Consider the following 15,278-nt stretch of genomic DNA (forward strand, 5'->3'; position numbering starts at 1 on the left):
TGTAGTATGGTCTAGTTGGAAGCATCTGAAGAACACAGCTTGGTGTCTTAAGTGGGACTTTAGCAGAGTTTCAGTATTCCAGATCAAGGAGCAATTCTGAAAACTTTCCTTTTTTTTAATGCATAATATTTGTTCAGGGTCTACATTTTGGACCACATAATTTTCTGGGTATTTAAACGTGAACTCCCTGGTGAACATATAAACACTCCAGACAAGGTTTTCTGCTGGGGATCAGATGGGTGACGCAGCCTTGAGTCTGCTGAAGTCCTTTCAGGGGAGACTCTGAAGTACAGAAATAGCACTGGGGCCAGTACTGTCTATGCAAAGCACAGATGATGTTATCAATCTCTATTCAGATATACAGTTAGGGAAAGGGGAGATTCTGGCACACATTTTCATACTGTGTCTGAATTGTTAGGTCATTCTCCGAGTGAGAGAGAGATATCCAGGCTTTGAGCAGTGTTTTTCACTTTGGACGATGGTATAATGAGAAAGGCATCCATGTCTAAACAAAACTAGCTGATTGTTTAATTGTAGTCAGTCTGCTGTTTTCTTGGTCTTTTGCCCTGCATCCCCTGGATTTCCCTCTGCACCATGCCCTATTTTCAGTTACTCTGCAATGGAGGGAACATGGTATGCTTCCATCAGATGAAAACAGACTGTTTTTTTGAAACAAAAAATTTGAAGCTGTGTGTGTTCAAATCGCATCTGGCTGATGGGGAAATTGTACTGTGGTCTCTCATTTTTCAAGTAGCACATCATCCACAGGTTTTGAGAAGCCTTAACTGTGCTTATTTAAATGTTCCTCCATAGAAGAAGGTCTCAGATCCAGGCAGACCACGGTGTTTGATGAGTAGTGCTTGACTGGGCTTTGGAACAGTGAGTTTCAGTCAGATCTTCCGGGCTGTGTTGGTCAAGGCCAGGTTAGATGGTGCTTTGAGAAACTTCCTCTAGTGGAAGCTGTCCCTGTCTATGGCAGGGTCTTTGGAGTAGGTGGTCTTTGAAGTTTAATTATGATCCAGGCGTTTCTGTGGTTCCATGTTGCTTATGGTTCTGTTTAGCAAAGCAGTCTGCTTGAGTTGGATTCAGTGGCATAAAGGTTGCTATATGCTCAAAAACTTGGAAACATCTGTACTATCTCGTTCCATAGATGTGTAAATGCTACAGATCATGTTAGTGTTGGTTACTAAAATGTAGCAGTGATCATCCTTTCCAAAGACTGAAACTTGAAACACTTTTTAGACCTTGGAGGAGAAAAACACCCCATGATTCATTACTTTCCTCTGTGGCCCTGGATCACAGATTCTGTGATTCTGTGCCCAGATGGACATGTATTTTCCTATAATCTGAAATGGGAAGACCAAGAAAAAACTTTAAAGACTGAAACCTGTGAAGAAAACTGTTGCATAGGTAGGGTTAGCAGGTCACATATTGGCTAGCTACAGTAAGATGAAGTTTAGAAAAATAGTGGTGTGACATTTTATATGTATGTTCCACAAATACTTAGGTACATATTATGTAAATGTTTAGTGATATTCTGGTATAAAGAATTTTCCCTGTGTTTTGTTAATGTGTCTACTTCTGTTAGAACTGCAATAAAAATAGTTGTCAGACACTACATTCAGGTGTGCTGGCGTTAAAGTGCTAAAGTCTGTGCCCTGAAGCTCCCTTTTACTCTGATGCCTGGAATTTCTTCCATTTAGAAGGAAGCATGGTGTGTTTTTCTGGGATTTGACTGTCTGGAAGTTTTGATTCCACTTGAAATGGAAAGGTCAAAAGTGTGCATGGGTTGCCACCAAATGCTCAATACCGAATACTCGGGGAAAAAACTGTATCACCAGCGGAGATCCTACAGTGATTTTCCCTCTATAGTGGTAGGGAAAGTTCCTTAAATTCCTTGCAATTCTGGCTCTATGAGATGTGGAGATAAAGAATTTTTTTGAATATAATAACACTCTAAGTCCAGCATTTTCAAAAGAGGCTAATGACTTTTCCCCCATTGCCTCCAGGGAAGACATTCAGCTTCATAGAAGGCAACTCTTCTGTTAAAATGTCCAGAGAGGATGTATTTGGCTGAGACATGACAGCAGCCTTCACTTATGCAAAAGGAAGCTGTGAAGGGAAAGAAATGGAAATTTCAGTGACATTTCTTGAATCACTGGAAACCTAACATATTTTAGCTGATTGTTCTGAAATCTGTAGAGCAGGGGTCTCTAAATAACCCTCGTGGAGGAACGCTTATGTTTAACTTCATACCAAAATATCAGTGTAAGAAATTGGTTGAGTGGCACTTGAGAGTATTTTATTTATTGCCTTTAAATTGCAGAGACCTTTTGTTTGAGAATATATGTATTGAGGCAAATAAATCCTTCCTTGAAGACAAGCCAGGGAATGGTGTGAATGATGATTCAGCAGCTAGTGACTAAGTTATGGTTGTGTACTCCTTTATTTTAAACTTAATCCATTGAACTTGATAATTATGTGCTAAAAATGGAGAGGAGAGGAAGGATTGGCACATGAAGTCACCTTTTGAGAAGAGAGAAGCAGCAATTATCTGGCATATTCTGTATATGTGTGTGTTATTTTATAGCTTACAAGCTTATATGGATCTCTTACTGTCCTGATAAGCAGCCTGCCTTGAGAAATCATACCCTTTTAAAAATATTTTTTAATTTTTTAGTTTAGATATTTGGCTATGCTGCTGGATGTTTTGTGTTGCTGAGGCAAGGCAAATTGCAGGAGAATTGCTTTTTAACTATCTTCTCCATTGGGACATTTACTGGTGCTGAATGCTATATTACATACAGAGAATGAGAGAAATAATAGTTAATTAACAGCTGGAATTATCTAATTCCAGCTAATTTCCAGAAGAAATTAGATAGCATTTAGCTATTCTTTAGCTCTGCGTATGCAATTAAGTATGTAAATGCTGTTTTCAGTGAAAGACCTGAAGTCTTCTGCCAAAAGAATTTTGTAGGCCTGAACCTGAGCTGTGTTATTTCTGCAGATGATAGTGTCTTTTGATGCTTACCAGCAAGTAAGATGCTGGGGTTTGTTACTGATGATTTTCATCTGCTTGCTGTTTTTTTTTTTTTAAGAGCCTAACAAAGAGAAACTCTTCTCCACCTTGTGATGAGGTTGGGCTTGGTTAAGCTTTCCCTGTTCTTGGCAGCCCAGCCTCGAGGGTCATCAGCATTAGCATTACCTAATGAGGATGGAGCAACACTAAGATTTGGCTTTACAGAACGGACACTCCAAACTTGTTGAGATCTTTACAAAGTGTAAAGATGCATAATGGTTTACTCTTTTCTATGAAAATGTCTTGTCATTTAAGGGATGTGGGGAGTATTGTTGTTTATCTGGAAAAAGTTGCCTATTTTGTGCTGGTTTCTGCTGCCTTTTGCCAGTATTAAAATTTAAAATGGTAAATTTGCATTTACAATTGTGGGAAGTTTATTATTTGTGTTGTTCATTACATTTGAAGTAAATTAATAGTCAATTAAATGCTAGGACCAGCTGCACCATCAGGTACCTCTCTCAGCACTGTATCAGCTGAATCCTGACACACTAAAACAAATAAAGATATTCCTTAAAAATATATATAAAGAAATATTTATATATGAAGAGAACAATAGGACCTGACTTCCGCAAAACCTCAGCAGACTTTGTGACCCCTCTAAAGCTCAAGTTTGAACAAAAAAATAAGGAAGAATCAGCAACAAAGACAGTGCTGCAGTTATGACTCTGTTTTGCCCGAGAACTGCCACACTGACAAATAACTTAAACGACAAGTGCCTTCTGGCACGTTTCAGCTGTCTGGAGCTCTGTCTGTACAGTCCTGAGGAGTTGCATGGGGTGTTTGTATGTGTCTCAGGATACTAAATGGTTAAGTATCAGATACCCCTTCTTACTCTTGGCTTTTCTTTGCAAATAGAAATATGCAAGAATTGGGATACATTTTTTTTTATTTTGCTACGTGGTTGTTTCAGTTTTGGCTCCATGCAGCCTATAGTTTATGTGAGACTTATCTGTACTTCAACTTTAAAAAAATACAGCATGGTACAGTACATTATGTTATGACTGTCTCATTTGCTTGTTATGTCCAAACTATACTGTATTCCCTTGAGATGCTTTCTGTTTTTCACTCCGTGAGATAACAATTCTGCTAGCTGCCAGTTGTGTCGTACTGCTATATATGGCAACATTGACAGGAAAAGTACTGTTGCTCAATTACAGCAATAAGGAGAAATAGGTATTGTCACAGCTTGTTCATTCTGGCTTCTTTAAGTAGTGACTAACTGTCTAGAGCTAACATTGTTTTTTTCCCAGTTGATAGCTAGAAGTAGCTCTGTGTTCTTAATGCTGAAAAGAGTCATTGGTACATTTCTGTTTGCCCAGCTGTGTTTTCAGTGGATGTTTCAGATTTTCTGACTCTGGTTTTTGTGGTGGGTGTGTTGGGATCCTGACGGGTTGTGCTGAAGGCGAGCCGGAAGCTCACTGTGGCAGTGCTTTCATTCTGCCTGTGCAGAGGGCATCTGCTGTGGCTGTGCAGAGGGCATCTGCTGTGGCTAAAACAGTTTGTCATTTCAGCTTCCAGGGCAGTCAGTTGCTTGACATTTCAAGAGCAGAGATCAGCGAGGATGCCTGCATACAGTTTGTTCATTCATCTGGAGCTCTGGCGCTGACATTGAGTCACACTGCACAGCACTTGCTGGAGTCAGACATTAAGCTCTTCAGAAAATACTTCTGGGACAGACCTGTTCTTTACCAGGTACCACAGATTTTCTTCATGATTTCCAGCTGTAGACTTTTCAGGCTGGATTTGTTTTCATTTAATTAAACTTGAACCTTTTAATTTAAGCTGCCGTGTCACTGATCACCAGTATAATTTTGTGATTACTGTTGTGGGTTTCTACTTTGTGTGGGTGTAGCACATTGTATGTCTGAAGATGGAACATAAGAGGTGTTGAAAACTTTGTAAAAGACTCTTTTGCCTCCCAAGTTGTTTTCTAATCATGGAGTATCTTTCCCTGAAATCTCTGTGTCTTCAATTGCATTGCCATTGTATTCATGCTTGTACTTTGAAATATTTAATATAGTTCCATTCTTCCAGTAGTGTAATGCCTGGGAGCTGTTATCAAGAGCTAACCCTGGTCTGTTATGTGCAGCAGAAATACAGGCTACAGACTTTTTCTACGGAGTTTAGCTTAGTTTTTTTCATTTTAATGTAAAATGTCTGAAGCGCGTTGTCATATCCTTCAGGACATCTCTTGATTCAATAAAGTAAAGAGAATGCTTGAATGTGTAAGTTCTTTAATAGCAATGCAGATGCTTACCTGTATTTTTAGATTGAGACTGCACAACATACATAAAACTAGTGAGCTAAAATCACACAAAAAGTTGGCTTTTCTTCTGGTCTTGAAATTCAGCTTTTCTTTTCCATTCTTAGGTTTGGATTTCCTCATTTGTGCACTGATTTTCCTTGTGTTACCTTTATGTCATGCTGCATTTTTTTAAACTTAGAAAATTATTTATATGTTATGTTTAATATAGAAACTTAAGGTGCAGCATACAGTATAGTCCTTATGTATAATCTTACGTAACTACATTCTTGAGATTTTGATTGGTTTCAATACAAAAAAGTTACTCTCTGTAGTTTGCAGAGTCCCTGCAATTTGTGTGTGGCTTTTCCATTAACAATAATGAACTCAAAAGGAAAACCAAGACTATAATCAAGAATGCATTGTTATTTATATGATTGCCTTTTTCTTGCCCTCGCAAAGTCCTTGTTTTTCATTCAGTCATTGAAATGGAAAAAGAAAGTGTGGCATGTTAGGTATTCTCAAAGACTCTGAAAAGCTAGAAAATTCTGCATTTGGTGTATTTGGGAAGAAGCCTACTGCCCTGGATTTGTTGGTTCCCCTTTTGCCATTCCTCTACTTGCAGCAGTCTAGGTCCTGTTGTGGAGACCTTATCCCCTCATGCTCAGCATCAGTGTTGCAGCACTTTCAATCAAGCAGGAATAGACCAGAATAATTGGGAAGATCACATGGTTTATTTAGTTAATTTCTTATACACAAGTTATTGTTTTTAGACTATGTATTATGTCCAAAAGGAAAGGTAAAATTAATTTTCCTTCTGTTGCAAACAAGAATTTTGAGCTCTTTGGTTGTCTCCAAAGCATGAAAAGCAATTATAAATTTTTGGTAGGTATTAGAGATTTCACAGTACATAGTCTTTTTAAAATAGAGGTAGAATTTACTGCTGTCCTAGAGTATTCATTTCATCTACAGAAGACTAAGGCTGTACATGTGGTGTCTTTAGACTGTATAAATGACCACATTGCTACGTTATGCTTGAGTCAGAAAGTCAGGAACTGAAGAAAGGGAGCTTTGTCTCAGTTATGGTGGCATGTAGTGTTGGATCTGTGTGAGATGATTGCCTCAGACAGCAGCACATCTATTCATGCAAGAAAAGCATGACTCTTTCTGAAATATATTCTTCACTCTCTGCTGTGTCGGTTCTTTCAGTTAAAACAGTAATGGAAAAGTTAAAACAAGCTGTAAGCTAAAGTCGCTTTTATGGGAGCCATGCCTTCATTCAGCAGTTCAAAAAGTGGAACCCTGTGGCCACTCTAGGCGACAGAGATGGGGGAGATAGTTGAAATTGGTGAAAAAGAATGTGAAATTGCAAAATTCTGTGTGACCTTCTTGGGGCAGAGGTTGCTGTGTGGTAGTGATGCCTGCCAGTGCACAATGTGATTGGTTCATTGTGCACCTTCAGTGGAGACCTAGATGGCAGGAGAATGTGATCTACAAGGCAGTCTGAGCTGCTGCAGGCAGCACAGCCAGTACAGGGCACAGGTCCTCTGTGAGAGGAAGAGAGCTCTGGGGACTGATGGACACGTTTGAAATGTGTCAGAGTAATAAAAGAAACCAGGCAAGCCAGGCTAATCATCCAAAGTGATTAACATAGTTTATGATCATTTAAGTAATTTTTTTTTTTTTTTTTGTGATGGACAGATTTAATAGTTTCCCAACTTTCTTTTGACTTTTTCTGCCTGGCAGGTGTTCAGGTGGAAAACTGCCTAGCACAGCAAGAGATGAGCAGAAAAAAATGTAACTTGCCCCACTGAGGTGGGGCTTCATGGCTTTCAAATCAGTTTGGCTGCAGTATTCACCCAGGGTTTTCCCTGGCTTTTTCCTTTGTGTTCAGGTTACCATGTTTTTTCTCTGTTTGCAGCTCTTGGTAGTTGGCAAATACACAGACAGTCTACTAGAGGGAGAGACTAGAATCAAGCAGAGTAGTAGATGAAAGGACACAAAAGAATCCATTCTTTCTTCCTCCCACTTTGTTTTTAATTTCTGAGGGTAACTTCTAAAATAGGAGACTGTATCCCAGCCCCCTCTTCCTTTTGAGCTGGAGTGATGTAGTTGGTGTGTATTTGAGTGAGGGAGCGGCCTGGCCAGGGGCTACAGACATGGGGAGTGGAATGTCTCCTGGCTTCCAGACTGGGTCCATCTCTTTATATTACCTATCCATCAAAATTACTTGCTTTACAGGGATGCTGTTAACGTAAACTAGAATTCTGAATGGAGCTGTTGTGCAAAGCTGTTGTGCTGCTTTTCTCATAAAAAAGAAGGCTGTAACCCGTGAAGTGCAAATGGTAAATCTGTTCCTTTAGATATTTCATGTATTGTAAGCAGGAGGTGATTTCTCTCTGTAGTTAAAAATAATTTATTGGTTTTCCTCTTGAGGGATTGCTATCAGTTTCCTCTGGAAGGTAGCCAATAAAATATTCCTTGTGGAATATCTCTCAGTCATTTTAGTATTGCTCATAACATAAGTGTTTGTCAGTCTCGATATTGTTCTTGAGTTTTCAGATAAATGTCCTGGACATCAAATACAGTTACTGTAATTTTGATTTTTTTATAGAGTATTAATTCATATGAAGTTGAGACAGTGGAAGGTCCAAAAATGCCCTGCAGCACAACATGCTCTGTAGAAGGTACAGTGTTTTTATTCCATAATGTTGCAATCTTTCAAAGCTCTAGAAAGTTGGCACAGATTCATACAGGATTTATTTATTCAGAAAGATAATGTTTCATATGGTTTTAAAGACCTGTTAGTAGAGAACAGTGGAATAGGTAAGTAATACATTACAAGAGTTTTGTAAATCATGATACTCCCTACAGAGCATTGGTTTTCCAATGTCAGACTGAAACTGTTCACAAAATATTATGATGTTTATAGTGACTGGAAAAGCCTTAACTGATTCCATTTTAAGAGCTAGAAAAATGTCAGGTGGTTCCAGGAGAGGGCAGTGTTTAACTGAATGAACTCTCCTGCAAATTCCAGTAAAGCTTAATAACTTAATAGAGATAGGAGCAGAGTAATGATTTGTATGGATAGTTCTGGGATCCAGCCTAAACTTCTTAGTGTGGCAAAATCCTCATTTGTTTCCATTAGATGTTTTCTATTTTGGTGAGCAGTTTACCTTACCTCTGCAAGGATTGTGGGACTGCTCTTGCGTGTGAGAATGCTCTTTCATTACCAAAATACATCCCTGTGTACCTCAGAGCAAGCATGTCTTAGAGCTGAAGGGAAAATCACAAAAAAGTATCATTCTTCACCATCAGAAGTATGAAGCTTGGGGACTTATATGTGATTCTTAGGAATGAATTAATTTTTTTTATCAGTTGTCCATTTGTTTATGTGGCTGGCATTGTATGTTTGGATAAGGCAACAAGCTGAAAACTGAGAGCTCTGTGGGAGGCTTGGTCTTGCTCTTCAGCATCTGCTGGGCACAGCCGTACTTGAGGGCAACAGAAATCTGAGCACCTGCACAAGCTGCTGACAGGACCCGGACCTGATGCAGGGAAAGAAAGGATGGGGACTAGTTTGAGGGCATCAGCTAGTAACTTCAAATGAATGGGTAAAATAGAGACACAGTCATGAATTTAAATATGTATGCTTCCATTGCTAGTGCTGAAAAAATAATTTTATACCCAGATTTTCTGTCCATCTTCAGGCAACAAGTATTCTGCCATTAGAAGTTAAATTTGCAGAGAAATAATAAGCAGTTGTTAGCAGTTACAAGCTACATATCTGTTATTGTAAGTGCAAGTGAGAATTTATTATACAGGTTTTGTGAATGACCTTGGTGATACAGTGTGAAAATGCATTTACTCTGAGTGTTCACCTGAGTACTCTACTCTGATCAGGGTGGTCTTTATGCTGCTCCTTAGGGGTAGAAAGTGAATGACCTTCACTGGCTGTACTATATGTGGCAGTCACTTGACCAGTGTGACTTGTAGGTGATGATTACTTCCATATTTTGCACAAAAAGCAGCTTCAACTTGGTCTGACTTGCACAAGCAGAATGCTAACATCAGTGGGTATTCATAGCCCAGAGAGAGAGCGAGAGAGTCTCTGGTTCAGGACATCTACTCTCATTTTGGATTCTGATAAGCAGCAGAGATATTTGGCATAGGTACACCTAGCTATATGTGTTTTCAATGGAAGCTGTATACTTTTGTGCCTTCATGCATCAGAGTTACTTTGCACATGTATAAAAATAAAAATAATTTCAACATCTGGAAAAGCAGGTTTGTAAGTGTTGTAAGTACATTTTGTAAGTATTCAGGACCAACACAAACAGATTGTAGTAAACATGTTGCATGTTCCATGCTCTGTGATATCTATTGTAGACATGAGAAGTCTATAACTACTGTTTGTGTGGTCTTAGTCAACAAAGTCTTAAGTCAAAAAAAGTCAAAAGTCAAAAGTTAAAACTTGAGTCAAAAGTCAAAACTTAGTATTTTTCATCTTCTGATATTTTAATATTTAATTGGTTACCATATTTCTGCAAGGAAGACTGTTTTCTAACTGCCAAGTCAAAAAAATTAAAAATCACTGAATGGTGGTTACTGGTGACTAGTGGCTTGTCTTAAAATTTCCATTTTCCAGCATTCAGGAAATCAAAAAGAATTTTGTTTCAGATTGAGTTAAAATTGTTGCTGCTGGAAGCAAAAATTATATGAAATTATTGTGCTTTTTTACTACATTCTGAGTTGCAGGCACCTTTATAAAGTGTCTGCTAAGTTCAGGCCTTTATTTTGGCACACTCATGTCATGAAGGTATCCCCCTCAGATTTTAAAACTGCTGCCATTCCCAGAAGTAGTAGCTACTCACTCCTGAAGTAGGAGTGAGGCCAACAGGCCTTTAAAACCCCATGCTATCAGAACCCCAGAGCTGTTAACGAGAGGAGGCTGATATAGCCAACCTCCTCCATTTATTGTGAAATGCCATCATATGAAAGCAGTGGGTCAGTGGAAGGTGATGCTGCTAGCTTGATCTCCCATAGCAACTTAAATTCAAATATATGGAGTTATATGTTATCCTGATAGGATGCAGAACAAAAAGTGAAGTAGGTGGTATTTTGGCTAATTTTATAGTTTGTACTTTTCTCTTTTCTGACTTTGAAATTCCATTCCCATGAGTTGACTGTTACCTGGAAGATAAGCCAATTGTTGCTACAGTATATATTGTCTAGAGAAAATGGCTTTTTATTTCTGACAATTGTGGAACTGAATAATAATAATAATGACAAGTGCATGTCAATACTGTAGAAAAATCTTCTTATGGAAACTTTAAAGTAGGTGTCTTCATGTACAGTTACAAAAGAATTAGTCTGTTCCTACTAGCTGAAGGGGGGTGTCTGGAATCTTTAGTTTGACAGCAAACAGAGATTTTGTGCTCTGTGGTTGTGCCGTATTAGAATGCAAGGGGAGATACATGAGTGCTGCAGGAGTTTAATTGAAGAGAGTGGATTAATTCAAAAAGAATGATTGTGGTACTCATCAGCATGGACCCAGTCCTAACTCCTGCCAGTGTCCAGGGGCCCTGCCGAGGACAAAAACCACAGGTTGCAATGGGCACATAACTGCATCTCAGAACTTGTGTGATTTAGGTAACAGGCAGCTGTCTTTGAATTGTTTTTCCCGAGATGTATTGATAGAACTCTTTTGTTAAAAACTTTGAGTGTATACTTTGTTCAGTGCCAGTAAAGGTCCCCAAGCTCCATATACCTCAAGGCACCCTATGCTGCCTGCTGAAGCATACTTAGTTTAACTGTTTGCTGGAGGTGAAGAAATGAAGAGGATATCTGAGAACAGATATGAACCTAGAGCTGAAAGATTCAGTATAAAATGAAGCTAATTTACCATGATGACTCTGGAAGCATGAATGATGCTTATGTTCATTTACATTCCTGTATCCAAATTATTCTTCTTTGCTGTTTCACAGTAGTCCTTCAGGCTGCATTTGGGCAAAACTTGAAAAGTGTGGGAGGTGTTTTTTTTTTTTTTTTTGGTGTTGCTGTCTCCTTCTCCACATCTCTTGGAAGAAAATATAAACCAAAACCCAAACAAACAAGCGAAGTGAAGATATTTTTTTACTTTTTGGATTAAAAATGCAAAGTCTAATTTCAGAAAATGCATGACATCTCTGCAGAAGAAAAGCAGAGTTCAGCTGCTCTATGGCATTGGTGTGAGGCACAGTCCTTGAGCTGTTGATTTTCTGAGTGTGTGGGGGTTAATCAGCCCAAACATAAATGTGACAATAACATAGCACTTGTTGTGCATCCAGCTTGCATGCTGCCCACGGGATTGCTGCTGCAGGGAGATGCATGGGCTGCCCATGTCCATTGTTCTGGCTTGCCTGCGTGCTTCTTGTGTCCCCTTTCCTAGCTGAAAAAGGAGAAAGATCAGCAGCAGAAACCAAAGCAGACCCAGACTGAATTTCCTTGTTGTTAAAGGCAGCAATCTTTGCTCTTGCAGGTCCTGTGAGCTTGGCTTCTGATGAGTTGTCCCAGGATGATACGAAGGTACAGATTTCTCTTTTTACCAATAACTAAGCTTTATATATTTAGTCTAAGAAGCAGCAACCTCTGCATGCCTATCTGAGCTAAGAAATAAATTCTAGCTAAGAAATAAATTCAACACTTCCTGCTATTTCTGTGCTGCAGGAGTAGTTATGTGTGTAGATCATAATTATTTGAAAGAACCTGTTAAGTAGTTGTGGGTTGGAAAGCCAGGTTGCAGAAGCAAGCCCTGCTATTGGACCAGAAAGCTCTTGTATTTATGGTGAAGCTTAGTGCCTTTAGGGAGCTTGCAGCTGCCAGTTTGGGGTCAGCACCAGACCTATGTCTAGCATAAGTTTCATCCTTCAGACAGTATGGTTCGTTACATCTGAGGAGTTAGTCTCTGAGGGAGACCTTGTGGATAGCTGTGAGTCCTTAACAGAATGTAAAAGGGAATCCTGCTTGATACCAAAAAATACTGCAAGTTCCCATTGTCATCTGCTTGGAGGTATCTAAACAGCTTTGGGGAGAGACCAAAATATGTGGGAAATGCCATTACAACTGTATTTCTATCAGTTGTATTTGATCTCTAGTCTTATATTCTCCTTTTTATTTATATGTATTTGTTTACAAAACTGGAAAATCTTTGTCTTAGTATTTCTTAAACACCTTTGAAACAGGACCTTGATTAGTACCTCGGTGGATATGAAGCTAAAATAGTAATTTAGATTGAGGGAAACAAAATCTGGTCAAACCAGATAAATCTGGTAAAAGTAATAGCAATACCAAGTGACTACTGTTTGTTTTGAGTTCTATTAATAACATTTGAATGCAGTGGAATATTGCTGAGCTGACATGTTAGGTAATTTTTATAAATGTGGTGACCTCTTTAGGCTTTTTTTGTTTGTTTGCTTGGTTTTTTTTTAATTTTTATTGCCAGCTGTGAGGAAGATTGACCATTTGTTTGGAACTTACATGTTGGTATTGTAATCAGTGACATCTCAGAATCAAATCTGCAGTATGCACACATTTTGGAGTCTATGCTGAAAGTGTGTGTTGGAGTGGAGTGTTGCAGTTCATGAATCTTGCTGGGGGGAAAAGATTCTGGTGCCATACTGATTGTCTCTTATTTTGATCTAGCAGAAAGGCTATAATGAATCTGTAATGAATGAACTGAACTGTGACATTTCTACAGGTGTGAACAGCTCAGACATTAGAAATACTTCTAATCTTAGAAAATATTGCTGTTTTCTCCACCGCACTGTATATTGGCTTGTCAGAGCACAATTAAACTTTGTAAGAGGCTGAAAATGGAAGTTTGCATGCGAAGTAAGATATGATTTGGTCTCTGATTATGGTTGGCATTTGAGTAGTTTGGGTTCATTTGCATATGGAAGTAGCACGCTGTATCGATTACATTTTTGAGAATGGCTAAAATGAAGCGGCTGCTGCTTGATTGTGCTTGAACTGAATTCTAAAAGCCTATAGCACAGTTTGCAACTAAGCATAAATACAGTACAGTGTTTGTCTTCAGAGATATACCTCAAATTTTCTGTTTCTAGCCTTTCCGAGACTCTGGGGTTCCTTCTAAAGAAAATGAAGTTTATGTCTTGTTGGCCATAGATAGGAAGAATTAAAAATTTTTACTTCCCAAAAGCTGCTGGTAGGTAGTGGCATGTCAGTTACACTCAGGACATTTCTTTTAAAGAGGTGAAGGTAATTGACATTGTGGAGTAACTTGCTGAAAGATCACCCAGTTGTATCTATGACAAAGAGGGAACCTCTTTTGTCTCTAGCATACATAGATGGTGTATCCAACAGTACTGTGATATCAGAACTTTTCAGGTAATGTGTTAGGTGTTGTAGGAACAACCACCTTGAAAATAATATCTGATAGAGCAAACATATGTGACTGAAGCCATATATGTGACTAAAGGTGAAGTAAAGTCTGTAGAAATGTTTAAATGACACAGTGAGTTGTGGGCCTGGTAGGATAATATAGGCAGCTGTGCTAGACAGCACATTTATAGACTGGAACTCCACTGGAAAGGTGTTTTCAAGCCTTGTGGAAAGCTACAAGAGCAATATACAAACATGGACTCATGGAAAGCTCAGCAAGTTGGAAAATACAATGTGTAACTAAGCTCTGCAAGTGGGAGCTGCTGTGCCAGGCAGAGACTGCCAATCTGACATCACTGGCCTGTGGTCCAGTACTGAGCTCAAAAAGAGCAGCCCAAATGGAGGCATTCTGTATGCAGATTTTGGTGCTGCAAAGTGAAGATTCACTTTGTGTGTGCAGAAGGGAAGGGGACAGATGTGCATGCATAGAGGGGATATGCGTTAGAGGGAAATGAGCTGACATAAAATCAGAGACAGTTCTAAGATAAGAAACTGGCAGATCATTTTATTACCTCTCACTAAATCAGCATCTAGTTATCTATTGCTTTAGTTACTGTTAACGCCAAATACCTGTACTTCAACTATTTGATGATTTTCTCACTGTCCCATACAGGTAATATGAGAGCACCATGAGGGAATTGGGACTAGTAGCAAAAACTCTAATATTCACAGTCATTCTAACTTCATTGCTTTTGAGAATAGGACACTGTACCACACTTTGCCTTGCTCAAAAAAGCAAGGTACGTAGGATGTTAGTGCCCATGTGTTCAAATCTCTTTTGTCAAGCAAGACCTAAGTACTGGACTGTATCTCAGTGTAGGAGTGTGTGAAGCCATTAGGGAGTGATTATGCTTTGTTAATATGAAAGCCACATTTGCTCTGGTCTTTGTTCCAGTTATACCATGTAGACAGAACATAAAGTAATTTAGAAGCTGACAAAGTAGAAAGTTCTCCACCCTGAAATGATAGCTGATATTTCTTTTTCTTACTCCTGAAATGCTTTTTCCTTCTAAGGCATCGTTCACACAGAATTGCTATTGACAGCTGAAACAGAGGGTCTGGCTTCACACCTGCTCATTCTCTGATGCTTGGTTGGGCAGATACATCAGATCCTGAGTCCTCTTGCAGGAGCAAGCAAGTGACTTTGGCCATGGTTCATACTGTTAGGAGTGGTAGTGCAGATTCTTAGAGGAGCCAAGAGGGTAAAAAGATTGGTGAATTTGAGTATGATTTGGACAAGTTTTTGGTGCCTAAAATTTGATTTAAATAAATTTTCTTAGGCATCTTGTTTGCATATAAAGTAAAATTATAATGTGTAGATATACATATACATGTTCTTACATGTGTGTATGTGAAGTGTGTCCTGAGCACAGGTTTATCTTGTATTAAACTAAGAAAAATTCCTCATTGTAATGCCTATATGAGAAAGAAGCAACCCTCTGTTGCCCCCTTTATCTTAATTACTTTAGAGTACGTTTAAGAAGTTGACTTGTTTGTGGAAAAACTGCAGTGAAA

General features: G+C 38.8%; 1 protein-coding gene across 12 annotated transcripts in view; it reads left to right on the plus strand.

Moving 5' to 3' along the window:
- Window positions 1–15,278, plus strand: part of ARHGEF28 (Rho guanine nucleotide exchange factor 28) — a 124,230-nt gene that overhangs the window by 35,532 nt on the left and 73,420 nt on the right. For 4 of the 12 annotated variants that reach the window (XM_038125501.1, XM_038125500.1, XM_038125504.1 and 1 more), the window contains exons 4-5: window positions 4,591–4,771; window positions 11,842–11,888. The exons of 5 other annotated variants lie outside the window; for them this stretch is intronic. The gene's annotated coding sequence lies outside the window, so the exon portion shown is untranslated. Of the gene's footprint in view, window positions 1–4,590; window positions 4,772–7,935; window positions 8,009–11,841; window positions 11,889–15,278 lie in introns of all 12 variants that reach the window. 3 more of the 12 variants (XM_038125497.1, XM_038125499.1, XM_038125502.1) reach the window with 2 other exon arrangements.

Source organism: Motacilla alba, chromosome Z (assembly GCF_015832195.1).
Source record: "Motacilla alba alba isolate MOTALB_02 chromosome Z, Motacilla_alba_V1.0_pri, whole genome shotgun sequence".
Taxonomy (NCBI): Eukaryota; Metazoa; Chordata; class Aves; order Passeriformes; family Motacillidae; genus Motacilla; species Motacilla alba.